At 37.2% G+C, this 27,716-nt stretch overlaps 1 protein-coding gene across 5 annotated transcripts in view; it reads left to right on the forward strand.

Annotated features, from left to right (window-relative positions):
* The window catches only part of CDH18 (cadherin 18), a 248,773-nt gene that overhangs the window by 43,338 nt on the left and 177,719 nt on the right, over positions 1 to 27,716 (forward strand). For 3 of the 5 annotated variants that reach the window (XM_071555017.1, XM_071555023.1, XM_071555018.1), the window contains one exon: positions 13,768 to 13,847. The exons of 1 other annotated variant lie outside the window; for it this stretch is intronic. The gene's annotated coding sequence lies outside the window, so the exon portion shown is untranslated. The remainder of the gene's footprint in view (positions 1 to 13,767; positions 13,848 to 27,716) is intronic. One more of the 5 variants, XM_071555019.1, reaches the window with a different exon arrangement.

The raw sequence follows: 27,716 nt of genomic DNA on the forward strand, positions 1-27,716 counted from the left end.
AGTACTGTGTCCAGTTTGAGCACCCCAAGACATAAAAGACATGTCTTTGAGTGACCAAGAGGTACTGAGATGTTAAGTGGATTGGAGCACATGGTGACTGAGGAGAGGTTAAGAGGGCTGGATTTGTTTAGCTCTGAAAAGATAAGGCTACAGGAAAGTTTTACTGCTCTCTTCAACTACCTAATGAGAAAATGCAGAGAGAAGATGTAGATGGATTCTTAGTGGTCCATTACAATATAGGAAAATGCAATGGGTACAAGGTGATACATGAGAAATTTTGGCAGAAAAAACATAAATGCAATGACAACAATCAAATACTGAAACAGGATTCGCAGTGTGGTGTGTAGTCTCCACCTTGAAGATATGCTAAACTTGACTGGACAAGTCCCTGAATAAACTGCTCTCCTTATCCTTACTCTGAGCAGAGGTCCCATCCAGACTCCGTAATTCTACTGTTCTATAATCACTGCTTAAAATAAGTTAGACCATTAAAAATAAAACAAAACAAAGAGGAATGACTATATAATATTTTAAGTACTTACCCTTTAATCTTGAAGTTTCCTTTATTTGAATGTACAGCTTTGCTCTATTTCTGAGAAACTAGATAGGAACTCTGAAACACAGCATTGCCAGTTTATTTCTGGCAGAAATGACAAAAGGTGTATGGGATAGCTCTTGTTAGGAGTTCCTGAGTTTTCTCCAACTTTCAGAAAAGTGCTCAATTCAGAACTGTCACAGATAAGCACTGAAGATGCTTCTGCCTTTATCTGAATTGAACTCTACTGTCAAAAAAATCAGCATCTCTTCATTATTTATGATGGGTACACAAAGAAATGGAAGGAAGATCGATCACACAAGTGCTGGGTTTGTGACCATATTTTGATTTTTCACACAGTTGCTAAAAGATCAGCAGAGCTTTTTGTAGGACAAATATTTTTGTTACATAAGAACATCATTCAGTGAAAAACATTTTCCCCATTTTTATTGAAATAATTTATGACTTAATTGGAAGTAGAGCCAAGACTTTAATGTCACTGTGTCATTTCATTGCACTATTTAAATAGAAAGAAAGAATCCCTCAAAAATATTCCTGGTTAACCTGAAAACTAATTTGTAGTAAGCATTCTTAGTCATTAATGTTTCTAGCAGTAGAAGCATATTCTGCTCTTGGTACAAGCATCTGAACATCTAAGGATGTAAATACATAAACTCCCAATGTTAATTAAAACTGACTTGGATTTTAAAGGAGGGATTGAGGGCTTTTGGTTGATCTGGTTTGCTGGGTTTTGTTGTTTGGGTTTTTTTATCTGTTGAACTGAGAAATGTACTCTCACCTGGCAAAATATTCCAATGCTATTAATTTGCCAAGAATCCTGGGCTCTAAGAAAATACATAAATACAAATCAGAGGTTTATTTCTCTGTCAAGAGCAAAATGTGAACTTCTCTTTTTAACTCTAGTAATTACACTGTATGTGGTCTCCAGCCCCTCACAGTTACGCAAATTAAACTTATTTTCTTTTAATGTGCTTGAAGTACATAAGGAGCCATATGTACTTACACTGTGTCAGTAAAAAAGTGAAAACATTATTTATGCCAACTAAAAGAGAGAATTATTTAGAGAAATTGATTGATGATTCTTGATACCGAAGTAGAGGAGACATAAAGTTTTATGTGTTGTTAACTGCAACTTCAATAGCATCTCGATAAACCAGAGAGGCTTGACTGACAAACTGTCAAAATTATAGTCAAGGACATGCTGATAGCTGCGATATTGTTGTTTTCTACCTAGAGATGGACTGAAGGAGGTGACCCTTCTCTGGGATTTATTGTGAGACATTGCTGCAGGACAGAGCATCAGAGTGTAACTATAATTTTATTTCCCATTAGCTGTCATTTTAAAAAATCTGTTGGGAAGATGTCCTATTCACAGATTTCTTTATAAAACAGCCTAAAATTACATATTTCAGCATATTCAGTTGACAGTTACATGAAAGTAATGATAGAGTGGAGAGGAAATAAATACTTTGAAGCCAGTGAAACTTAGTTCTATGAGTGAATGCAAATTTTCTTAGAACATGCCTTCTGTGGGGTGAGTATAATTTAAACATAGGTGAAACGAGAAAGAGTCTTATAATTATAAATATAAAATGGCTATTCTATCATTAAGCAGCACGTCATAATTATTTTTTACAGTTTTATTCTTACGAATTCTGCAATTTTCAGTTTGCACTATTGTGCTTAGTGCATTTGCAATTGAATTACTTTCAGACATGACAGTCAGGGTGTGCTGTACCTGAGAAGCCAATAATAACTCCTTACAAAGTGGTTACTTTACAAATACTAAACTTAATTGATTGACTCAACTACTTTGCTGTAATCACCAGGGGCAGGGAGAAGTTAGTCATTTGCTGGGAAGATTTTGAACATGGCAGGTGATTTTCTTATTGATTTACAGTCAATTTCATGCTGAGTGAAGTAGTTGCCTCGCTGACTTTTGTAAGAAGAATGCAAATTTCTTTTACTGAGCCATTTCAGTCTAAAATGCAAAAATCTAGCTACAATTCCATAGCTATTATCTTTGAGTTATATTCAGAGATGAGATGTGTCCAACTCTGAAAGGGATATAAGGTGGGGGGAAGAAATGGTTTTGTGGATCAGAGAGAATTACATTTCTGGTAGCAACAGGGAAGCCCTATGAGGGAAATTTATATTGAATTTTATTTACTCTGTTTGGCTATAAGGCTAAACCCTGAGACTTGACTTAGAATATATGATGATTTTCAGTGATCTTTAAGGAAAAACCCACCTGGACCGTGAGAGAAGCTGGATCAAGCTCTGTGTGTTCTATTTTTCTCAGACTGGGGGGTAAGCTGTTGATGAAGGTAAAGAACTCTGAGGAGAAATAACAGTCCCTGTCTGTTATTAAAAAATCAACAAAACATTTTAAGGTAGTGTATTTATGTATGTATGTATGGATTGATTGATGATTGAGTACATTAATTATTAAGTGTTCCTTTATAGATATCTTACTTTTAAGCACCACAGGAGTTGCATAGGGAAAAGCAATTATTTTCTTTTTTGCATAATTTTTTCCCAATGCAAATAGTTGATGGGTATTCAAGCTTTTGATCAACAATATGCCCCTTCTTCTTGGTCATAAGTTATCAATGTAATAGCTTAATATCCTTATTCAGGAAAAGGCTTAGGCAAAAGCAGAGTATTCTCTTGTGCTCTTTCTGAAGGCTGTTGCTGCATTAATGTTGCTGCATTGCTGTGAGGGAGGAGAGGTTTATTGTCCAAGGGTGAGGATTCAAACTGAAATCTCATTTTCATCCCAGTTGCAACTCTGTTCAGCTAGAAAGAACACACATTGACACAGTTCCTCCTTCTGACTTATGCACAGTTTAAATAGGAACGGGAGATGGCATGTCCATCACAAAGAAAAGATGTGACACAGTAGTTTATGAGAAATCTCATCTGTTGTTTGAAACTGTAGTTCTGTTATGGGTTCCCCTAGGTGGGCCTAGATTTGGGCTCTGAAGTCTGGACTAGGCCGAAGCTGTCAGCTGACTTGAGCTGGGCTGAGCTAACAGCTGACCTCTTCCAGCCAGTAAGTTTGTATTCCATACCACATTATGACATCATCTCCAGGGAAGTAGGAACCAGTGTGGGAGTGGTTAAGGCAGTCACTTCTCAGCCCTCCTCTTGGGAGGACACACGATGCTGTCCCAGGGGGGATGGAGAGGACCAGGCCCACCACTGGCTCACAGGGTACCTCAGGAAAGTAAACTGTGTTGTTCTGGGTCTCTCCTTTCTGCTTGGGTTTGTCTCCCTGGGGAATAAGTCTTTTCTTAAGTAATGTGTAGTTAGGACAGTAGAATTTGTGTGTTCATTAAGAAGTTGAGGTGGGGAACTTGTTGTTGCAGACTTGTGTGAGTGAATATTTGTACTCTCTTCTAATTGTCTCTTTCTTTCTGTGAAAAATATATGTAGATTTAGTATAAATGCAGTTTGAAGTGTTTTTTTTTCTTTCCCCTCTCTTTTCCTCCCTTTCCCTGGTGTTAGGAGGGAGGCTTTTCTCTCTGTGCTTGGGGGGGTTGGCAGTTGCTTATCTCAAACCAAGACAAGTTCCATAAAAAAAAAAGAAAAATGAGAGCTTCTACATTTTCACATCAGCAGGATTAGAATGCTAACAGTCATTGATGAACACCATGCCAAGTCACAGAACCATCTTTCTTGCTGACCTTTATTTTTTATGGGATTTTAGGACTGTGTGGAAAACAATGAACAATGAATGGAAATTGCAGTTTGATGAAAAAAATGTGCAATCCTGTAAAATAACAACAAAAAATGATAGCAGGATTCAGAGAACATAACCTCATTAATAACTAAATACATTTAGTTAACTATCACAGTTAACTACCCTTGTGAGCCAACTATCCTTGCAGATGTTATCTAGTAAACAGAAAAGCATTTTTTAGCTTTATCTTATGTAATGCGATTTAGTTATTATCTAAGTAATCTTTATTAGGATAATCTTGAATTAACTTAGAGCCTGTCCACTAATTTTTTTAAGCCTGAATTGATACGAATAGTCCTTTCTTTCTGCATGACAGCCTTTGTATGTGAAATTAGAATGTAAGAATTTTTAGATTTTAGTTATACAGTCTGTAGATTTACAGAAAGAAGTTCTTTGAAAGCTTTATATTGTTGAAGAACATTTTAAAGAGATTTTTTTCCTGCTATAGAGAGAGAAGGGATTGTATTTAATTTTGGGTATCAGATCAACATTTTTTTAGAAACACTTCTCTCAACAGACTGTTTGTGCATTTTGAAAGAAGTTTAGAAAGCCAACTTTGTCCATGAGTAAGTCTTTGTTCACTTTTTTCTGAATTCTTTGAAGTAAATATTGTTTTAAGGAAAGTAGGGATTAAGGTAAAAAAATAGTATTTGCAGTCTATTCAAATTGTTACTGCCCCTTATAATTCTAGTATTTACTATAAAACATCTGAATGTCAAACCTCAGTGCAAAATCGATCGAGTTATGGTCCTATAATTCTAGAGGTTTAAATGTGTACCTGCAAATCTTACTGTATCTCAGAGGTCCCTCAAGGTCATCAGCAGTTATTAGGAGATGTTCCTGCGTCATTGCCCCTGTAGTATCAACCTTCTGTATCCATCCTCCACTGCAGCCCCAAAGAGGTGAAGAAATCTGGTTCTGGGGGCTCTTTTTATGCTGTTCCAGGATCCAGTTTACAGATTTTAGACACACTTAGGTAAGGACTATTTTGTTATCCAGTTTTCAGTAATTAAACTCAACTAATGCAAAGTTAAGGTGAAATTCACGCACTAGCACTGAAGTCTACAGCATTCAAAACAGACTAGACCACACAGTTTAAAATATTTTTAGACTAAAGTGAGAGGTGTTGCAGTTCTCCTTGCTGCATAAACCTTGCATCAAATTATCTATTCCTCACTCATTGAGTTGACTTACATCTGTGCTGTCAAGATGGCAGTCAAGCTTATACTCTTTCTGCTTGTCATAAACCTCAAATGACACTTGCTCAGAAGGTTTTGTAAGATTATTTATAAAGCACTCTTGGTGGCTTCTTACATTTCATTGTACAAGGTCTTTCATTATGTGTTAACATTCTATAACAACTTGTACTTTAAAACTATTTTATACAAAGATCTCTGTAGGATAATGTTTGACTGAGACCAGATGTATTACATGCTGAGATCACCCATTTATAATTTTTTCCCCCTCCCTAGACCTAATGTGAAAGTCAAGTAACAGGAACACTGGAAACAGCTGCAAGTGTTCATGATATATGAATTTTTTTAAAATAGCTGATAAATTATCAGTTTGTGCTTCTTTATTGGAATTACTGTTGAGAACTGCTGTCTGAACAGTGGTAGGATGTTTAATTCTGCAGAACTTAAAAGGATAAATTTAAGCATTTTGGGTGTATTACTGTCTAACTGTACTGTTAATATCAGAACTGTTCACCTATCCCTTTGTTGGTGCAACTTTTTCTTGAAGCTCTAACATCTGTAATACAGGGAAGTCATTCAGTTCAGTCACATAGTCTATTTTCACTATTTGTCCATCAGAGCCATATAGAAGATCTTACCTGTGGAAAATTCCCTGGCTTTTGCTGTTATGTTTACAATTTCTGTGTCAAGAGAACGCATATCCTTAGCCCCTAAACTGAACAGCACTGTCTCTTGAAGGGTAAAGCTAATTCATGTCATTACATGAATCATTATATTCATTAGCATTCATTTTCAGAGGGATTCTGGTCACTTGAAATCTTTCAATATTTGGCAAAATACTCAGAGAACAGCAGAAACTGAGATTACTTGCCTGTCTTTGAACTCCAGCAGAATAACAGTCGACTGTTCAAGAGACCATCTAGCAGAGTCAATTGCAATGCATACTTCACTTCCTCAGTGAATTGGGTCCTAAATATTTTTTTCTGTGAATGATCTGTCATTTGTGTGAACATATTCCTCCTCAGTTGTAGGACTTGGTGTTTTTTTCTTGTTGAACTTCCTGAGTTTACTCTCTACCTATTTCTCCTGCCTGTTGACATCCCACGGACTGGCAGCATAACCATCTGCTGCATCTGTCACTCCCCTCACCCACCCCTGGTTTTATATCATCTGCAACCTTCTGAAGAGTGGACTCTGTCTCATTTTCCAGGTCATTAATGAAAATGCAAATAGTACTGTCCCCAGTATTAACACCTGGGGTACAGCACTATCCTTCAGCTGGACTTTCTACTGTTTATCACAACTCTCTTTGCCTGGACCTTCAGCTAGTTTTCAGTCAACCTCACTACACTTACATAACCTATACGTCATCAGCTTCTCTATGAAGATGTTACAGGAAAGTGTCAAAAGCCATCCTAATGAGGGTGGCTAATCCACATCCTAATCAGCATCCACTGCTTCTCCCTCAAGCCACAAAGCTAGTCACCTCAGGATTGAAGGTAATCAGGTTGGTTAACCACCATTTTCATTCCATAAATCCATGCTGACTGCATTCTGATAATTTTCTTGTTTTTCATGTCCCTGAAAATAGTTTCCGGTATTTGATGCTCCATCACCTTTGCAGTGATTGAGGTGAGGTTGATCAACCTGTAGTTTCTTGGATCTTTTTTCTTGTCCCTCTTGAAGGTAGGAGTGAAATTTGCTTTCTTCCAGTCTTCAGGAACCTCTTCTGATTGCCACATAGTGACTTGAGTACTTGTGGGTGCTTTCTGTCAGGCTTTGTGGATTTATGTTTGTCCAGATTACTTAAAAATTCCCTAATCTAATTCTTCTCCACCAAGGGGTCTGTGTTTTCTGAAGGCCATTTTTTTCAGCAAAGACTGAGGTGAAGGAGGCATTGAGTACCTCAAGTTAAAACATTTATTAGAAATATGTTTGGCTTGATTCTTTTGGCAGAGAGGTTTTGTAGACTTTTGCCTGAATTCCTGTTAGAGTGTTGTAGATCACAATTTTTCCAGACCCTGTAGACCTTACACCGATAGAGTTGGATGTCTGCCTACGCCATGTGTTCGTGCTTCAGTGTCACAGCAGAAGGCACCAAAGTACCCGAGAGTTTAAGGATTTCTGAGATTTACTCCTGGCTCTGAGGGTTTAAAAATATTGATGTCAGATGGTAGCTAATTTTGTTTGTTCTGTTTTCATGGTGACTAAACAATGGTGAAAAGAGAGTTAAGTGACTTACTTAACTTGTAAGTGGTTAACTTATTTCCCCCAATTCTTGTAATTTAATCAATCGACAGATAAACGTCAGATGCAGCTTTCTAAAACTTGTTACATGTGTGCCTAGGAAATAGATATCCTGAAATGATTTGCGTTTATTCTCTTATACTTTAAATCTTCTTTCTTTTCCCCCAGCCAGCATAGGAAGAAAAGTTCTTGCACTAAGAGCCTGGTTTTGTTCTGGTCTGCACATGCAATCCATTTGCTCAGTGGAACTCCAGCTAAGCATAGAAACAAGAATATCACAGTGGCGAATATATGCCCCTAACAGAGTCCTGAAAGCTTCCAAGCTTAAGCTTTACTAATGGCAAAGGATTTTAGTGATCTTATTCTTCTGTATCTCAGGCAAGAATTAGGGAAAAGCGCACACATAACACGAAAAGAAAAGAAAATGGTCTTGCTCACTTCAAACTTAATTGGTGATCTGTCCTGTTATTTTAAATTGTTATCTGTACCTTGTACTTGCTTCAAGACACAGAAGGCAGTGTTGAACTTTACTTCTTTTCTTAATCTGCCAGGAGCTTTTTTGTTGACACACCTGGAATATAAGTTAAAACGTAATTCCTTGCTCTGCTCAGAGGTGTCTAGCAGATCACAAAATGTAGTGCTGTGTGTTCTGTTCTGTACAATAAGCTTTAGCCGTTTTCCTGCTGTAAATTCACTGCACTGGCTGGAGCCATGCATGGAATAATGTCTCTCACAGTTCAAGTAAAGGCTTTGATTGCACCCTGTTTTGTCTAGCGCTTGGTGAAAAGATGTATTAAATTATTTTGGACACTGGTTTTTTGTTTGTTTTTTTTTTGTTAATTTTCTTTAATCATAAGTGAGAGGAATAACCACATACAGTGTTTGTTTCTTCCCAGTAGCAGAGGTGACTTTAGAAATAATTTAAATAACCATTTCAGAAACAGCATTTGAGCGCTTTATTTGGTTCCTAGAAGTTTTTTCCTAAAGGTTTCTTCTGTCAGTCTCTGTCAGCACTGATGAATATGTAAGTAGCCTTTACTTAGCAAGCATTGAAAATGTTTTTGTTAATCTTCATTTTTTCCTCCTGTGTTCACATTTTATAAATGTTTTAGATTATCAAAGAACGATTTAGGGTCATTCTTTTAGCACAGATTATAATTATATATATCGTAGCTGCATTTGTCATGATGTATTGTAATTTTCTACAGAATAATTGGGAAAGTATTAATAATGTTACAAAGTGGATGAATAGTTCATACTATTTCCTGATTAAGAACTGCAGAAATTGTAGCATTATGAAGGACATATGTAGGAATATAGAGCATTTAGTAGGTTCTAAGAGATACTCTAGATGGACAGTTTTAAATAAAGTAATTGGTTTCTGAAATCACTTATAAAGCTTTTGGTTTCTGCCCAAAATTAAAAGTTACAGTAGTAGAGTTAAGCCCTTTTTAGTCTTAATTATAATATCAGTAAACTGTTGGACAACAAAGGCTGAAGGATAAGCAGTGCAAGCTAGAGAACTGACAGAAATAAACAAAGTTAATGTGTTGTTCTGATAAATAGTTTGATGTCACAACAGTGTCTAGTAGAAACTGTGAAGCATATTTCCATTTTAGAAAGAACAGATAAATCACAGACCTCACCCAAAAAACTTGCAGGAATTACCCTAATGTTTGTAAACAGAGTTATGAACTCATAACTCTTGCTGTCACTGTGAGCAGGTGAGTATTTCTGCATTTGATTTAAATGTGTAGTTACAGGAACTGTTGGAATGTGTTGTGCTTTATTTTGCTAGAGCTCCAGAACATAAATACATTATTTCTTTTTAACTATTTCTATTTTTGTAATTCTAGATCAGTTTTTAAAAAATAATTTTCCAGGTAAACCTGATACTATTTTGTACTGAACCAGAGAAAGATGAGCTGGTTATGCAGTTTAAAAATTGTTTAGTAATATCCATTCAGGCCCTTTTATTGTATAAGATACGTGACACTCTGGAATATAGAAGGTAACAGACATGCAGGTGGCCGAGGTCCAGCCATCAGAGATTGAGTCTTAAAATCTTGGTACTACTGGGTAGGTTGTTTTGCCCACTCTGTTTTCATCATTTGGTAAGAAAAAACCATGAAAAATATAAACATGCTGAAGAGAGCTTTTTCAGATTGTTCTTTCATGGTTTAGCATTTAGCAAATTGGTCTTGGCATTCTAAATCCTTTGAGTTGATCGATCATCTTACTGCTCCAGATGCTACTGATCTCCTTCATAACTCACATTTTTTACGTTTCCTTAAGTTGTTCCTTAGCTAATTGTTTCCTTAAGGGTAAACAGTTGCTTCCACAGTGATCATCGGAGCAGAAAAATCATAGAATAGTTTGGGTTGTAAGGCACCTTTAAAAGTCATCTACTCCAACAGGGACATCTTCAACCAGATCATATTCCTCAGAGCCCCATCCAACCTGACCTTGACTGTTTCCAGGAATGGGACATCCACCACTTCTTTGGGACACCTCTACCAGTGTTTCTCCATTTCATTGTAAAAAACTTCTTCCTTATATCCAGTTGGAGTCTATACTCCTTCAGTTTAAAACCTTGACCCCTTCTCCTGTTTCAGCAGGACCTACTAAAAAGTTTGTCCCCACCTTTCTTATAATCACCCTTTAAGTACTGTGGAAGAAAGGAGTCTTGTAAGAGCTCTCACTTGTGATTTTCCATGTGTTCTAATGGCAAAACTAGTTGGTAGCCCCACATCCTTACTTTCCTCTTCTGCTTTTCTGTTGGTCATTTGCAATTTTCTTTCCCTTTATCTCTCCATGAGTTCACAAAAAAAAGAGGATAGAAAAGCGTTTTGCTCTTTCTATTCCTTGACATTTCTTCCCAAGTCTCTTCTGCAGTCTTGTAGTGCTAGTATTTTATTTTTCATGGAGTAACCTTTGGAACCAGAGCATGGAACAACCACACTGCTATCCTAGTTTGCACCCTTCCAGCACTGTCCCCTGACTCCAATTCTGTTTTCATTCTGCAGCGCTTGAGCTTACACAGAAATGCCAAGGAAAACATCTGTACTGGCAGGTGTCATTCTGGAGATGAAAAAGATGACATTAATTTTAAGTAGGTGAGGAAGGGAGATTAATTAAGAACTTGATTAAGTACTCTATCTTCAGAAAATAAGGCTTTTTATTTTGGCAAGATCTCACATCTCTTACTTGAGGTTTTCTGCAATGCAAGAACAGAAATGTTAGTAAGAGAAATTTGAAAAAAAAATCACTCTGTAACAAAAATAAGTTAAAAATTATTTTCTTGATAAAATTTTAATTTTAGCATTGGTAAGTTAAAAAATAATACTAGAGTTCTTTTTTTCTGGGAAAAAAAAAGGAAAAGCTACATGAAGTAGATTGGTAGGTAGGTAAAGTACTTGGTATGTTCAAGTTCTGCTGCAGCTGTCTTGCAATACTTCTGCAGGTTGGTTGAAGTCATGAGAAATCTTGGGGTGAGGCAACAGTGAGAAGAGGATCCCTCTACTCATTGATACAGGTTTTTATTTCTGCATTGGCTGGATATTGCTAGAGGTATAAGAGCCCAAGTCTTGAGCTACAAGCTCACATCGGAGGGTTTTACTTTAAAAATAAACAAGGCTCCAAAAATATCCACCCTCCAGACTTTTTGGAGGAGCCTTTGGTTCTTTCAACACCTTAAGAGAAAGTGCAGAGAAGAAGACGCTGCACACTTTTTGTCTGGAGGTCTTTACTGGTAAACTTTAGAAAATAAGGGAACTTGGCACAAGTTCAAAGGGTAACATGCAACCAAAATAAAGCATTCCACAAAGCATTGCCTTAGGACATGGTAACCCATATAACATAGCAAAATCCAACGCATTCAGTCCCAAATTACCCAAAATATTTAGATAGGAGATTAAGAGAAAAAGTAAAAAGAAGAGAGAGAAAAATATTGTAGCCACCACCAGTGAGTCCTGTGCAATTCCAGTCTGCTTGTGACCAGATGATAGGGTTGAAACAAAGACAGAGAACACGTGTTGCTGCTTTTGTTTGCTTTGACCATGTGGCCACACCCCCAGTCCCAGGCAGGACTTCTGCAGTGCCAGCCAATCAGGGCCTGGGCCAGGGGCTCCGAGGTGCAGTATTGGCCGGTGCTCCCAAGCTGCCCTTGACTTACAGTGCTCTGGAGCTGCCTGATAAGGCTTGCAGGGGCTGGGGTGTGGCATAGGGCATCCTCTCACCAATGGGAAATTCCAGCTGTCCCTTTCTGCTCCTCACATACACACACTGGAGTTGGTCTGAGCCACTAATTAATGTAATACTCCAGTGTCCCGCCAAAGGACAGCTGGGGCAGGGTGTGCTGTGAAGGGATATGATACACTTGCACTTTTGGTATAGTGTGCATATTCACACCTGAAGCTTCTGTGGCCCTACTCATGGACATATTCAACGCCGCAGGCTCAGGGGAGAGACCACCCAGTGCCAGCAGTGGTGATGCCCCAGACCTGTAGGGCAGAGCTCTGTTCCCCTGCACTGATTTCCCCCCAGGCTCCTCCTGCTGCAAGGTTAGAGCCTCATTATGATTTTATGCCATAATGTTAGCACGGGCCTCACTGATCCCTCAGTCCCTTTGACTTTCTCCACATCTAAACACAATAAGCAGTTGTTATCCAGCACACTGCCTCTAGTCTCCTGCTCTGAAGGTCTTGTGAGGATGTGAAGTTGGTAGCTCACCTGTGCTTCTCTCCTGTGCACAGGTACATAGTAGAGTGGGTAGATGTTGTTCAGACCTCCTGGTATCTGAGAGCTGCCCTCAAGTAGATTTTACCCCATGATATTTGGCGTGCCTTATTTTTCTGTTGGTAACATGGAGATATTGGCCGCTTTTCATTCAGGGAATTTTTCTCTTCAGAAATACATTTTTAGTGCATTTTCACATATGCAGTACAGGGGCTGTCTCCTGGCAGTGTGTAAGGAGTGGGTGCGTGTAGCACAACAGGGCTCTTTATGTAGTCTCTCAGCATCGCCACCAGCTGCTATGAATAGAAAAACATTTCGTAACTGGTGGTGGTCATTTATAAGCTGTGACTTGTGTTTACAAGAGGTACGAGAATGCTGTTAACTTTTAGAAAGCAAACTGTTCCCATTTCATGCTTTAGTCATGATGGGTTTTACATACTTAGTGAAACAGATGTGTGTTCAACATGGTGACATCTCTGGTATACATTAGGCTTGGAAAGACTATTTAATTTTCTAGGATGCTACTGTTGGTGCTGTTTTGAAAATGAGGCTTACTGTAAATTGTAGGTGCTTCATCACAATAGTTTGATAAGAATAATGCCAGCATGTTTCATTTGTGATAGCCAATGTTAGCACTGCATTGTTTACTGCTACCTTTCATGGATTTTAGGTAATCAGCAGCTATCGTACTTCTGCAAATATGTTTCTTGCAGTTGCCTTTTTTTTCAATTGGTTTTCTCCAATGAAAATTTGCCAGTTTTGTATTAAAAAATAGATAAATAAAACAAAAGCTTCTTCAAAGAAGCTTAATTCTGTATTGTGTATTGAAGGGAAAACATTTTTATTTGCAAATAAAAATATATATATATACTGATATGGTGGTAGACACACCTTGGTTAATCCTTTAATACACTAGACTAATGGGGAAGGCATTAGAAGAAAGTAATTCTTTGTTGAAATATTGGTGGTTCACAGTTTGGTAAAAAGACAGACAATTGAGATGTTTTTGTTTATGTATTTTTAATACTATTTTTTCTGGTTTTTTTTTCTTTCTTGTTGTCTAAAGATGAAAACTTTATGTCATGCCACAGTGTTCTTGTCAAGGAATTTCATGTTCAGAGATCTTTGTTAGGTGTTATGAGGAAAAAGTGTTAATGCCACTGTTAACACTGTTTTTTATTTCTGAAAGTTTTTTCTGGTTTTGGTTTTTTGTTCTTTTTTTAGTAAAATACTTTCTCATTTCCTTCAATTCTGATGTGTTTGTGACTTTCATTTTTGTTTCCCAGCAGCTAAAGAGGCAGTAGATTTGATTTGGCAAGTCATTTGGAAAAGGAGGAGTGGAGAGGTGCCCTGTAACCACTGAACAGTAAGTGCCTGTTATACCTGCTATTTTAGCCACAGAAGTAAGTAGGATACACAGATGGATTGGTATGAAACTTTTATGATACTGAGAAGCATACAAAAATGTGCACACACGGAAGAATAACTGTTCTGAAATACTTCAAAAAGAAAGCCAAGAGATCTGCTTGGATCTTGTCTTATGGATCAGGTCGTGAGCAGTGTTGAGGTACACAATGGAAATTATGAAAGTCAAAACTGGAAAGTACCTTAAGTGAAATTCTGTTAAATTGGTTCAGATATTAAGTAGCTTTAAGTATTCAATATAGAAATTCTCTAAAATTAGAATATGCAGTTTGGATGTGTTCACAAAGCTCTGCCCTTGGAAACTAGGAACTAATTGAATAAAGACATGCCTGTCAGCTGTATTTGCATGTTATTAAAAACTCTGCTCTGTTTTAATACTAAAGATGACTGTCAGCTTTGTTTGCAACATGCTTGTCTGTTAATTCTAATGCTTTTTTAATTCATGTCAAATTAAAATTTCATTTTCAAAATGCAGGTGTTAACCACTTTCAGTCTCTCCTCAGGAGGAAATATCTCTGTAGCAGAAAGCACTATATAATAATGAATTTTACAGGATAGATTTGGATGTGAGAAGCTAAGTTGGAACACTAAAGTATGAAACTCAGAAGTGTTTAGACATATTTACAAGTGTATTAAGCTGTTAGTTGAGGACAGTCATACAAGAAAAATATTTAAACTCTACACTTCATATACAATACTTTAAAAACTTCACTACTTCAACAAATTAGTTTAAAATGAAATTTTTAGTCTTCTTACAGTTGAAAATATTAAAGAAGCTGAGGTTGTACTTTGCTCAGTTTAGGAATTATGAACATGGCTTTAATACACTGTGGTATCTTTTGTTCATTCACAAGTGCAGGGTAGGAGAATGCCATAAGACCTCCCTGACACTGGGACAAACTGCTCTCTGCATCTTTTTGCATACACAGATTATTGATCCTTTTAGAGCAGCAAACGGCAGGATTGGGAAGCAAACAGTGTCATGTTTTAGTGCAATAGGACTAGCTGCAAGGAGCATGGAGTCCTTTGTTTGTGTGGATGTACCTGGCATTCAGATTGGACCCAGTCAAATCAATTTGCTTGTTCTTTGCTATTAGATGTGCGGCTCTCAACTGTGTTCCCTTTCTCCTTTGTGATTCCGTGTTCCATGGTCCTTCATTTCCTTGGGCAGCCAGTTGCAGCACAATAGCAAGAAAAACACTGACTCAGCTAGAACACTGAAGGGTTTTCTGTCTATTAAGTAAGCTAAATTGAAGTGAGATGGCAGGAAATGAGAAGAAAGCTAGAGGAAGTGGACCACAAACTTCAATAGCTTTGGAGCATCAGAGAAAATCATCTGTCTGGCCTAGCCAAAACCTTCTTCTATCCACAAAATTTAGATTCAAAACTTCTGTCTCTGAGGGACTGCACACCTCCTTCTGCCATCTCTGAGGGGTTTGGATAGAAACTAACTTCAACTCCTGAGTAATGAGTACTAGTTTACTAGAAAGGAAGGAAGGAAGGAACTGAAAAAGTGAGAAAATTGATAAATTACACACACTAGAAGGGTTGTGGGATTGTAATGAAAGATTAGGTGGTTTGGAGGTTTTTTAATAAATATTGCATGTTCTAGGAATGACTATGATATTATAAGACATCTTCTGTGGTTGGTAGAAATATGGCTTGAAAAGTTATTTGAAAATAAGTTGCCCTGGGGATGTAGCTGCAAGAACATGCTAGTAATCAATGTCAAGGCTGTGTGGTAGACAGCAGTAATTGAATTGCAAGTATCATAGAAGTAAAACCAAAAGCTTTGAGTAAAATGGTGGAAAGAATTATGAAGATTAGAAAACTTACAAACCCTTTATCTGAATTTTGGGGGCAATAAGATAGCTTATGATTATATTTTCAGAAATAGAGATTCTGACCTTAGGTTACTGTCTTGGTTTGAGATAAGCAACTGCCAACCCCCCCAAGCACAGAGAGAAAAGCCTCCCTCCTAACACCAGGGAAAGGGAGGAAAAGAGAGGGGAAAGGAAAAAAACACTTCAAACTGCATTTATACTAAAACTACATATATTTTTCACAGAAAGAAAGAGACAATTAGAAGAGAGTACAAATATTCACTCACACAAGTCTGCAACAACAAGTTCCCCACCTCAACTTCTTAACAAACACACAAATTCTACTGTCCTAACTACACATTACTTAGGAAGAAGCTTATTCCCCAGGGAGACAAACCCAAGCAGAAAGGAGAGACCCAGAACAACATATTTTACTTTCCTGAGATACCCTGTGAGCCAGTGGTGGGCCTGGTCCTCTCCATCCCCCCTGGGACAGCATCGTGCGTCCTCCCAAGAGCAGGGCTGAGAAGCGACTGCCTTAACCACTCCCACACTGGTTCCTACTTCCCTGGAGATGATGTCATAATGTGGTATGGAATACAAAATTACTGGCTAGGAGAGGTCAGCTGTTAGCTCAGCCCAGCTCAAGTCAGATGACAGCTTTGGCCTAATCCAAACTTCAGAGCCCAAATCTAGGCCCACCTAGGTGAACCCATAACATTCACTGTTACAGATCTTGACTATTATAGCAAGATTAGAAGGGTTGCTACCTAAGGGTTTTTCTACACATTTGGCACTAATCAGTCTCTTATTAAAGATTTTAACTGAAGAGATGGGAAGGAAGCACCTGTGTTATGAGTCTGTAGGATATTTTCTCCAGTATTTCCTGAAAGACTGTTTTTCTGGACAACCTCAACACGTATGAGCAACCTTGTGACAGGGGTGAAGACTGATTACTTTGACATTAGCTATCCAGGGCCTTTTCTGTGCATATGAGAAGATTCATGATTACTGAGAGTGTTCAGTCAGTGATGAACTGTTGTTCTGATGGTTAGTAATTGTGCAGAGTAGGAGTACATTGACATCAGTAGTACATAGCTGTCACTGAGTTTATTTAAGAAACACTAATAAAGGAAGAAGAGGTAAGAAGAGCTGTTGTTTTTGTGTGTTGATGTTTTTTCTGGTGGTTGATGTTATTCTGACACGTAAATTTTTGACACATTGGATTTATGGCTGAGTGTTGAAATAGGTAGAAGTACAAATTTCTCATAAATTGTTTGCTTTCAGTCATTTATTTTGGTACATATCAAAGGATTGATGTCTTGTGGGCTGTGTCTTATTACTAGTGTGTGTAGTCAGCTTGCCTGGAGTCCCATTTCCTTGTTCCCTGATGAAAATGCAGTAAAAAATGAATTAGAAAAAAGTGAATTAGTTTCATAGCATTAGTTTCATAATGCTATTGCTAAAAGCAGCTGTAGTAGATGAGATGGAGCTCCATCTGTCTATGACTTCTTTATTCTAAATTATTAGTTATGAAGAAGTTATTTTTCTTTTATCTTTGCTATCAATAGAAGATAGATATCCAGAAGAAAGTGGATTTTAGAAATGTAGAGAGATTTTCCCTGTATTTAGAATTCTTGTGTTTAGAATAAGAGAGGGTACACAACCTAATTGCATAAAAGCAATATGATTTTTATTAGATACAGTTCACATAATAAAAGTAATAAAAGGTAGAAGTTGAAAGGGGAAGGGATGCACAACAATACACAAGATTTTTCTGTTTAGCTACATAATTTTTTTTTTTGGCAAAATTTACTTACTGAGAGGAGTGGATTATTTTTATTTCCTGTGTGTAAGGCAAAAGACCTAAAGGACATGGCAAAAATTAATAGAATACTTGCTAGGAGCCAGTAGGGCTAAGTAGTGTTATGGACTTAATATTATTGAGACATATCAGTGCTTTGCATCTGTTTTTATCTGTTGGCTAAAATAAGTTAATTGCTACTTTTAACAGGCTATGAAGAATGCATATTTGAATAATTTACTATCCAAGGTGTATGCAAGTGCATCTTACAGTGTATATATAATATATATTTATCCTTTAATAATCACGTTTTAAATGAGTAAATTACATACCAAATTCCCTTGTTTCTGCATTAAAACTCTTGTATCCTCATGTCAGGCCATATTTCTCAGACATTTGTTTGAATACATGCTGAAATAAACAGGGTTGAACTCTGCCTCTTGATAATGTGTTGGTCTGTTCTTGACCTCTTTTTACAGAGGGAGATGTCACTGTCAATATTCCTGGTATACTGCAGATAAATAAATTCTAGGAAAATTAGCTTACACATGCATCACTGTACATGTGGTGTCTGAGCACAATGTAGGCAGATATTGGCATTTTAACACAGATGCCTGATCAGTCCTTTGCTGTCAGAGCTTGGGAGATGCTGTCCACAAAAAGTAATTTCTCTGACATGTATTCCCCATTTACCAACAGAGTAACTAGAAATGTAAGCATCAAGTAGTTATGTTGAGAAGCATTTTGTGTTCCTCGTTACTTTTTTCCTCTTCTTTTCTTTCTCCCTTTTTCTTTTTTATTATATACACCTTATGTAATTCAACTGTTTCTTGTGGGTTTCTAAATAAAATGTAAACTCATATTTTGAAATATAAAATATAAAAAATTACCCTTTTTGTTAGTTTAAAGATTGGAGTCCAAACTGATCCAGACAACTGATTGTGAAAACATTTGTAGAAAGCAAGACTGCAGTTTAATGAATAATTCTCCTTTTCCCTAGTGTTTTCCAAGAGTAATGTTTACAGTGCAATCTACTATTGAACACCTTTTTATTATTTCCTCTCTAATGATAGAGTTAACTGAAGTGAAGAATATGTGGTTTCATTAAAAAATATTGTAAGTTGTATTAGGTAAATTGTTCCAAAAGCTAATATAATCTATAAACTTGGATCTTACTATTTTGTAATTCCGTGCTTTATGTTAAAAGGTTTTCTAGATTGCAAAAGAGGCTATTTAACTTTGAAATAGTAAAACAGCTGAGTGTCTTTTTTTTTTCTTTCTTAGAGGAAATACTATAAAGTATTATTACTCTATTAAGTCAGTGTTGATTCAGAATTGTGTTAATTCTGCAATAATATTTTTTTGTTTTCATTCCCTTTGGATTAAACACTGAACATGATATTCTTTACTGGATACTTTCTTCTCTGTGTGTATCTTTTCAAGGTCTTTTTACCTTTTTACACATAACAAACCTGCACTATTGCAATAATCATATCAGAGCCCCTCATCTTTATGCAAGGAACATGCCTAAGTGTTAAACATCAGTCTGTGTTGCTTAAATCTGACCTAAGTATCTTTTGCAGGCTCTGTTCAGTCTCAGGATTTGTATAAACCAAATAACATCAGCACATCACAATTCAGAGTTTTAGAAAGAAAACTAATATTCAATTTTTAAAATGAGAGCAAGCTGCATGATGATGATGGGTTGGAGGTGACTTCATAATCATGAAAAACCCCACATCTTTGTTCTGCTCCTTTAAAAGAATCATCACCTCAGAAAACAAATAAACTATTTCGCTGCTGTTTCTTCGGTATGGGATGGGGTTTGGAACAGAACATTGTTGCTGTATAAACTCTTATTCCATCAGCCATTACCTGGGGGTTAAAAATTAGGGTTAGGGTTAGGGTTGGTTTCATGACAGGTCTGTCAGAGCAGCCCCTTAGCCTCCTGTTTGCTAAGTTACTTTAGCCTCCCCTGCAAAGAAATTCTCTATGAAGAAGAAAGAGGTCTAAAGCTTTCTTAATGCTTATATATCTGTATCAGATCAGGATTATGAACTTTTATTAGCTTTTTAAGCTTTTCTAATCACTATGGTTATTTGTTTGATTTTGTTAGGTTGATTTTGGGTTTTTTTTGTTTTGTTTTGTTTTGTTTTTTTTTTAATAATGCTATTCTGTTTTCTGCTGAAGCTTCTGACAGTTCATTTTGATAACTGTGTCCTTTAAATTCACAAAAGGGGATGAGGTTTTCCTAGTGGCCTCATAAATGTCCCAATCCATATCTATTAAGTAGAGCTGTGCTAGAATATGGGTAAATGTATGTTTACTTAAGAGTGAAAGAACTTACTTACTATAATCAAAAGTAGCAGGTTACAGATGACATTATATGTAGACAATTTTAGCTATTATTTTTCTTGGTTGTTTTTATAATATATATTCCAGGCCTTATTGAACAAAAAAACCCCTAAAACATGGCAGCTGTTGCACTTTTAAATTTCTTTTGCATTGTTGTATTACTCATTAAATTATGCTCTCTGTAGTAACTCAGTGGAATCACTACTTTCATACATAGGATATAACTTATTATAACTTGTCCAAAGATAGTTTTCTTATTCATATAGGTACCTTAGTCTACCATTTTTCATTACTTGCTTGAGTAGGGTGCTCTAGGAACAGTGAAGTTGTGCCAAATAAGGCTCAAAACGAGTTCTTGTTCAGAAAGTGATCTTTGCTATGAAATACTTTCCCTCTTAGAGTGTAATTTTGCTGCCCCTTCAGTTCTGACTTTGGTGTTCTTTTAATGATGCTCAATGAGGGCAAAACACTTACCTTGCTCACTTACAGAAACAAATCTAAGCTCCACAAAACATGTAAGTGTTGCCGTAGAAGTCTGTAAAAAAGACTCTGAGCCAAGTTTTGTAGGAGATAAGATAATGGGCAGGCACTTTAATGAGCAGCCCCGCTCATCCAGGAATACATCGACGCGCGCGCCCGCAAGCTCTAAGTTCTAGAGCTTTTATAACATAACCTATCCAATCACTCCTGTCCACATGTCCAGTTCCACCTCTGTCCCCTCCCAGTTTCCACCCCCGTTGAATTGGGGCTGGGGTCGTTGGGACCCTCTGTCTTCATCCACCTCCTCTTCTTCAGCACACAAAGGTCTCTTGGACGCTCTCCAGGGCTTCGGGTCACGCTGCTCCATGTTTATGTTCTCTTCTGATATGCTTTAATCAGGTACCTTGAGGAAGAGACTAAATAGCTGGCAGATCTCAGCTGCCTATTCTGGAGCAGGGGTAGAGATAGAAGGACTTTATGCTACAAGCTGCTAAACATTAATTCACTAAAATCTACAGCATTACATCTACTGTGTCTCTAAAATCTACAAAATATGAAAATTGAAAAGTTAAAAAAACCCTTTCGGCATCAAAGCTGGAGTCTGAGGCTTCCTCTGGGTGCAAAGAATCCATTTTTTTTCTCCTGTTAAACACACTGTGAATGATTTCTTGAAGATCTTCAAACCACAGCATAAAGTTTAGCATGACATACTATGCTGCTTATTTATGAACAATATCAAAACAATCTGACAGCATTTGTCAGGCTATTATTAATGTGATAGTGGAAGACAAACATATTTTGAAATTTGAATGCTGTGTTCTTGAGTTCTTCTAATGCATTTAAATATATGTTATTTGTCTACAAAAACTAATCTTCCAGAACCATTAAAGCACATGATCTTTTAAAAGTTCAGTTTTAAGCTTAGCTTTAGTCAGGCAATCCAATTAATGTGAATGAGCTTTTCACTAATAGGCCTAAAGTTAAGTAAGTCTTTTTTTGTTTGCACAATCAGAACGTAAGATGTGATTCTACTGATTAACCTTGATTCTCCTTCCCCTTCTGTTTCTGAGGATTTGCTGGTGTTATGCCTTGAACACTAAATCTCAGTTTATCTACCTGTTTATCTATTCCTGGGAATTTGCTAGGAGAAGAATGGAAGCTAAAATTTTCACAAGAATGCACTAAAGTTGCATCTATGAAGCCTGTGGCAATTCAGTGATATTAATGTATTCAACACAGTTTGCTATTTAAATCTTAAAGCAAACTAGTATGTGAATATTGTTCGCTATTTAAATTAAATTAGTCTTAGGACTATTAGTGAGGTTAAAATTCAGTTTAAACTAAATATCAGGTACACTCACATTTCTAGAATAATGGAGAACTATCCAAGCAAGAACACTGGGTGGTTTATATCAAGCAAAAATAGTTAAACATGGAGAAGAAACATAAAAGTTATAAAAGACTACCTTGGCTGGAACAAAGAACAGGCTCTGCCTCAGAAAAGAAGATTAGGAAGATCAGTAAAGAAAAATCTGAAATAAAAGCATGGAAATATGTCTTTCCATTCTGAAGAAATGAGTGAGAATGAACAAAACATTTTGTGGTTTAGTGTTAGCTCACAATTAATTTCTTAAAAATTACTTTAATATGCTGGTATTCATGAATGAATGTAACAAAATATTATGTGTTCAAAGATACCAATATATGCATCAGAATTGAAACACTTGGAAATTTTGTTTTGTTCTGCTGTTTATTTGCATTCCTGAGAATGAAAATAGTTATAAATATGCATAGATGTTGGAAAAAACAAGGTATCAGATAATCTGAACAATGGAAGAACATTTCACCATCTTCCTCCTGTCAGTACTGACTTCCACTGGTAACTGGACATAGTTATTTACCAATCACAGTGTTATTTTATGGGTGTTTTTGCCTCTTTTACAAATATCCTGCTGTGGGATGCAAAGCTTCTTAAGAGAGAAAAAAACCAGTCCATTCATCACGTACTTGCTCCCCTCCCCTACAGAAGGAAAAAAAATGTGATTATACATATACTATGAAAATAAACATGCATATAAGAGTATTTTTACTTTCTGCTAGAACCAAAAATGCAAGATTACAGAATCACAGAATGGGTCAGGTGGGAATGGACCACAGCAGGTCACCAGGTCCAACCTCCCTGCTCAAATAGGGTCATTCTAGAGAACATGGCACAGGATGGCATCCAGATGCTTCTTTAATATCTGCAGTGAGGGAGACTCCAAAACCTCTCTGGGCAATCTGTTCCAGTGCACAGTCACTCGCACACTAAAGTTCTTTCTCATATTCAGATTATGAAGAGTAAAGAAGTTTCAGTTCAGTTCCTGAACTGAAATTTATTAATTGTGCCTATAAAGAGTTTTTAATTATTGGGGATATTTTGTTACAGGGTTTTGTTTTGTTTCATTCCATTTTGTTGGTTTTTTTTTCCATAACTTAGAGCAATGGAAATGGGAAAGTGAGCAAAAATTAATTAAAAAGGAAAAATTTAATTAGAAATTATACAGACCAGTGTAACTATGGAGAGATGGGAGCTTGTAAAAATTTTGTTCACGTAAGTACACACACACACATATACATATCTATGTGGAGGGGGTTTGTGTATGTGTATGTTTACACAGCCTTCAAAAGTCAGAGTATTTTTAAATGGAAAAAAAAATGTCCTTGATCTTCTTGTAGCTATAGATTCTAGTGTTTAATTAGAAAAAATGAACTTTAAAACCACAGAAACCTTAGCAGCAAAGAACTAAATTAGTTGCCTTTTCTTTAAAGTCAGAGTTTCCCATTTTCAGGGAAATGGTAGAAAAAAACCACCATGCAGCAAGGCTTGTGTTGTTGACAGTGATTGTAGTATGTTTGGCCAAAGTAGTGAAATCAACAGGTGAAATCAAAGATTTTGGGAGATGAGTGTTAAAGTGTGATGTGTAAAGACAGGTTTTTAAATACAGATCTCAAATTTACAATTAGCATATATGGATGCCTCCTTTTTCTCTTATGCTGTTTCTGTAGCTAAACAAGTGAAATGCTCACAGTGACCATTGAACAGAGTTTTCACGCGCCTTTGTGTCATTTCGAGTTACTAGTTTTCTTCAATATTGGATTGTCATGAGATAGTTTTACTTCTAAATATGATTTTCTTTTATTGAGATTTGTCTTGGTTTGAGGGAAAAAAACCCAAAATGTTTTACCCACAAGCAGGGGAGGGGCCTCCTCCACGATAATCACACCACTCTTTATCAAATTTAAGAAAAGGAATATTAATACAAGAAGGATAACTGCTATATATATATATATATGTAAACAGACTAGTTCAACCCACTTCCCCAACACCACAAGAGAGGGAAAAAAAAACAAACCAAAAGAAACAAAACAACAACAAAACCCAGCAGGTTTTTTCTCCGGGAGAAAAGGTTATACTTAAGTGTCCTTGTCACAGCCCGGCTGGCTGCAGAGTGAGTTTCAGTCCCTCTCCAGCGAAACAGACGAGCAGTGAGCTTTCAGATGGACTCAGTCTCTTCCCCTGTGTTCCCCGTCCAAGAAGCAGAAAGGTACGAGCAACCAGCAGCAAATCCAAGGCAGGCAGCAGCAGCAGCACGGCACGAAAAGTAGTCCGAGGTGGGCAGCACCAAGACAGCCAGGAAAAACCCCAGCAGTAACCAGCAGGGCAGCTGCCTCCTTCGAGCCCCCACTCCCCCGTTCCGCCGAGCCAAGACTCCGGAGAAATCCAAAAAAAAAGAAACCAAAAGAGACAAACCTGCCCCCACCCCAACAATCAACAGTTAACTGCTTCTTTTGTTAACCGCTGGCCTGGGCAGTTAAGTGGCAGGGGAGAGAATTTACATAATAATCCCAAACTACAACAAGATTCTTGTGACTTCCATGATTCCTATTTTTATTTGAACTGAAGGGTATAGATCCAAGGAATGACCTCATCCAGCAGGTGCAGAATTTGCTTCTATTAGTACACCTGTGAAATGGTAAGTAGGGATAAACTGAACTGGTACAAATTAATTACAGGCCTCATTAAATATATCTGTAAATTAATCTAGGCTTGCAGGACTGTGACAGTATCTATGGAGGTTGAAAATTCAGTGAGAACAGCAGGTGTATGTTACAGGAGACATAAGATGGAAAAGTTTTTAGGTGGTACCCTCCAGGGGTTGCTCCATCATTTTAAGGAGAACAGCCGACAGGCCTCCTGGAACTTCAGGCAAGACATGCCCTGCCCCTCTGATTGCAGAAACAAGTCAAACACACAGTTCAGAACTCATGGTTATTGTTCTGCTCCAAATGATAGTGTTCAGGGCCTGGTCTGCTCTATACAGGTCTCCAAATAACATTGATCACATGATTTTCTGTCTTTTATATTTCCTCTTTCAGATTTTTCCATTTTATCATATTTTGGTCCCCTCCCAAATGATCATTGCTCATAATTACCTTTTCCTTATCTGTGTTAGTTTTTTGACAAGTACATCCAAACTCAGTATCTTTGGTAGCGTTATTCAGGTAGGATCAGCTTCAAAGAGTATTAGATGGTTATCTTGGCAGTGTAGACCTTGAAAGACTTGACTCTCCAAAAGAGCACCCACACACTGCTGGAATGATTTGTGTTCAGCTGCTTTTCTCATAGGTCTCTGTGAAATTAAGCCATTCTGCCTTCTAACCCCTACATTGTTTGTTGTGTCCACCAAGTTTTGTCTTGTTTTCTGATGACCTGATCAGGTAGCCTAACCCTGGCATGCATCTTCTTTTCCACAAATTTCTCTGCAGCTAAACAGTTGTATCCAGCCTGGAAACCCAGTGAATATCTAAATACTGTATATTATGTATTGTTAAAATTCCTGTAAAAATAATATGATTAATAGTGTACATGATTTTAAGGACTGTCACGTACAGTGCTGAACTGCTAGCAGAGTATGGTAGGCCTTTAACTATTTCTGACATCTCCAATGTCCCTATTACACCCTTTCTTTACTTTTTACTAGTCATTTGGGATGCTATCATACTGCTCAGAGAAGCTCTTCCTATTCATATTTGAGAAAAAATTTGTTAGGACAAACAGTGCCTGTGGATTATACACAAGTGGGCTGTTGCAAGTACTTTCTGTTTAAACTGGGTAATTGCTCATCAGAGTCCCATGTATTTACTTTGTTCCCTGATTGGATGACCTGACCTTAATATATGTCAGGAATGACTCAAGAAATCACTGAAATCTTTATTCTGCTAGCAAGTTCCTTAGGAAGAGAAACAGCACTGAAGAAAAGCCTCTGCTGCTTTGGGAATATAAAAGGACCCTTGCACTGTCTTGAATGTCTGTATTATCCTTGACTAGCTACATGGACCCCAGATACAAATGTAGATGGATTGGTCCCTGGTTGAGGAAAAGAGAAAGATGTGAATCAGAATAATGAATCATCTCTCTGTTTCACAGTTGTTCCTTTCACAGCAGGTAATGGCTAGCATGACTGTGTTTGCAAATATACTTACAGAAAGAGTGGTTGGATTTTATCTGACTAATTGTGTTTGTACTGTGTTGTGCTTCTGACAGTCACTCTCTGTGCCAATCATATGAATATAGTTGCAAAAATATTTCTTTGTTTGCCATTTCTGGCAGATCATTTCTTTTATCCTGTAGTTTTATGTCCCTGCTTTTCATAAACAAAGTAGTTTTGTATGCCAACTGAAGCCTGGTACTGAGTCCTTTAATTTTGTTTTAATGTCATGTTTTCACTACCTGTTGATTGTAGCATTAACTGGCCATGCTGTTTTCAGACTGAGTACTTTTTCAGTCTTGTTTGCAAACTTTGCAGATCCCCTTTTGTTCAAGAAAGATCATGTTTCTTAACTCATTTGCACTCTCTTTCATAAAATGTCTTTGGTCAACAGGGTAACAAATCCAATACTTTGTAGTATTTAATAGGTTCCTGTACCTATTTATGAATATGACTGCCTTTTAATAACCATCTTCAACGTTTGGTTTTTTTCCAAAATCAAAAAGTATTAAATCATCTCTATGGTTAAGTACTGATTGGAGGCATTTATGGCTAAAGGCAGCATAGCAGATCACAGATCATCTTGAACATCATCTAACCAAAGCATCAATTAGATACACTTTTAAAAATTCTGTTATGACAATGAAACTTGGATTGCATAGAAGTTCTAATATATTTTCAGCATAACAATGCAGGTGAGGGTCTTATGTGACTCATCTCTTTGTAGTCTGGCAATGATGCCTCCTCTTCAGAGAGGAATTTCAAGGGCTGATAGGGTTTTGCTGTGGGCCATTGATGGTTTGTTCATAAAATTGAATATTTTTGTATATAAATGACTAGAGTCCTAGCCCATTTAAAAAAAAAAAAAAATTATTGTTGTTGTTGATTAAAGTCAAATCATTCTTTGAATAGTAAGAGGTTTTCTTTATTTTTTTATCATCTTGGGAATCTGTGTACCTAGAATCCTTTATTTGAGCCCTTTGGTAGGAATCTGCTTTGCCATCCAAGGTGCTGGATTAGGTGCCTAGCTGTAGTGTGGCTAGTTTTTACTCTCTGAGTGGAAATTCACTTGATGCTATCCATTAAGAAATCCATTAAAGCTTGTATTTATTGATAAGCTATGCACAGTACCAGAAGAGAGTACCCTGATCACCACCCCACATTGATTTTATAAATTCCTTGAACTCCTATTAAAGCTGCTATTTTATGAGGCTGGCACACAATAATTTTGACACTCTGTTTGACACCTCTCCTATAAATAATTGGAGAATTATAGAATCACAAACTATCATGAGTTGGAAGGGACCGACAAGGATCATTGAAGTCCAAGTCCTCGCCCTGCACAGGACAGCCCCAAGTATCACACCATGTGCCTGAGAATGTTGTCCTTGAACTTGGTCAGACTTGGTGCTGTGACCACTTCCCTGAGGAGTCTGTTCCAGTGCCCAACCACCCTTTTGGTGAAGATCCTTCTCCTAATATCCAGCCTAAACCTCGCCTGAGACAACTTCACGCTATTGCTTGCATCCTATCACTGGTCACCAGAGAGCAGCTATCATTGCCTGTCCCTCCTCTTCCTTAGGAGGAAGCTGTAGATAGCTATAAGGTCTCAAAAGCTCTTTTTCATACCATGTCTATGCTGTTTTGTGGTCCCAGTTTTAAATGATACAATCTATTCCAGCCAACAAAGTAACTTTTTAATGCTTATAAAGGTAACCAAGTCTGGACTCTGAATAGTATATCTTGTACTGGAGATAAAAGTAAAGGAAAAGAAAATTAACTTTTCTCTAGAAGATGAATCAGACCAATGCTGGTTA

The sequence above is a fragment of the Pithys albifrons genome, chromosome 4 (genome assembly GCF_047495875.1).
Source record: "Pithys albifrons albifrons isolate INPA30051 chromosome 4, PitAlb_v1, whole genome shotgun sequence".
Classification (NCBI taxonomy): domain Eukaryota; kingdom Metazoa; phylum Chordata; class Aves; order Passeriformes; family Thamnophilidae; genus Pithys; species Pithys albifrons.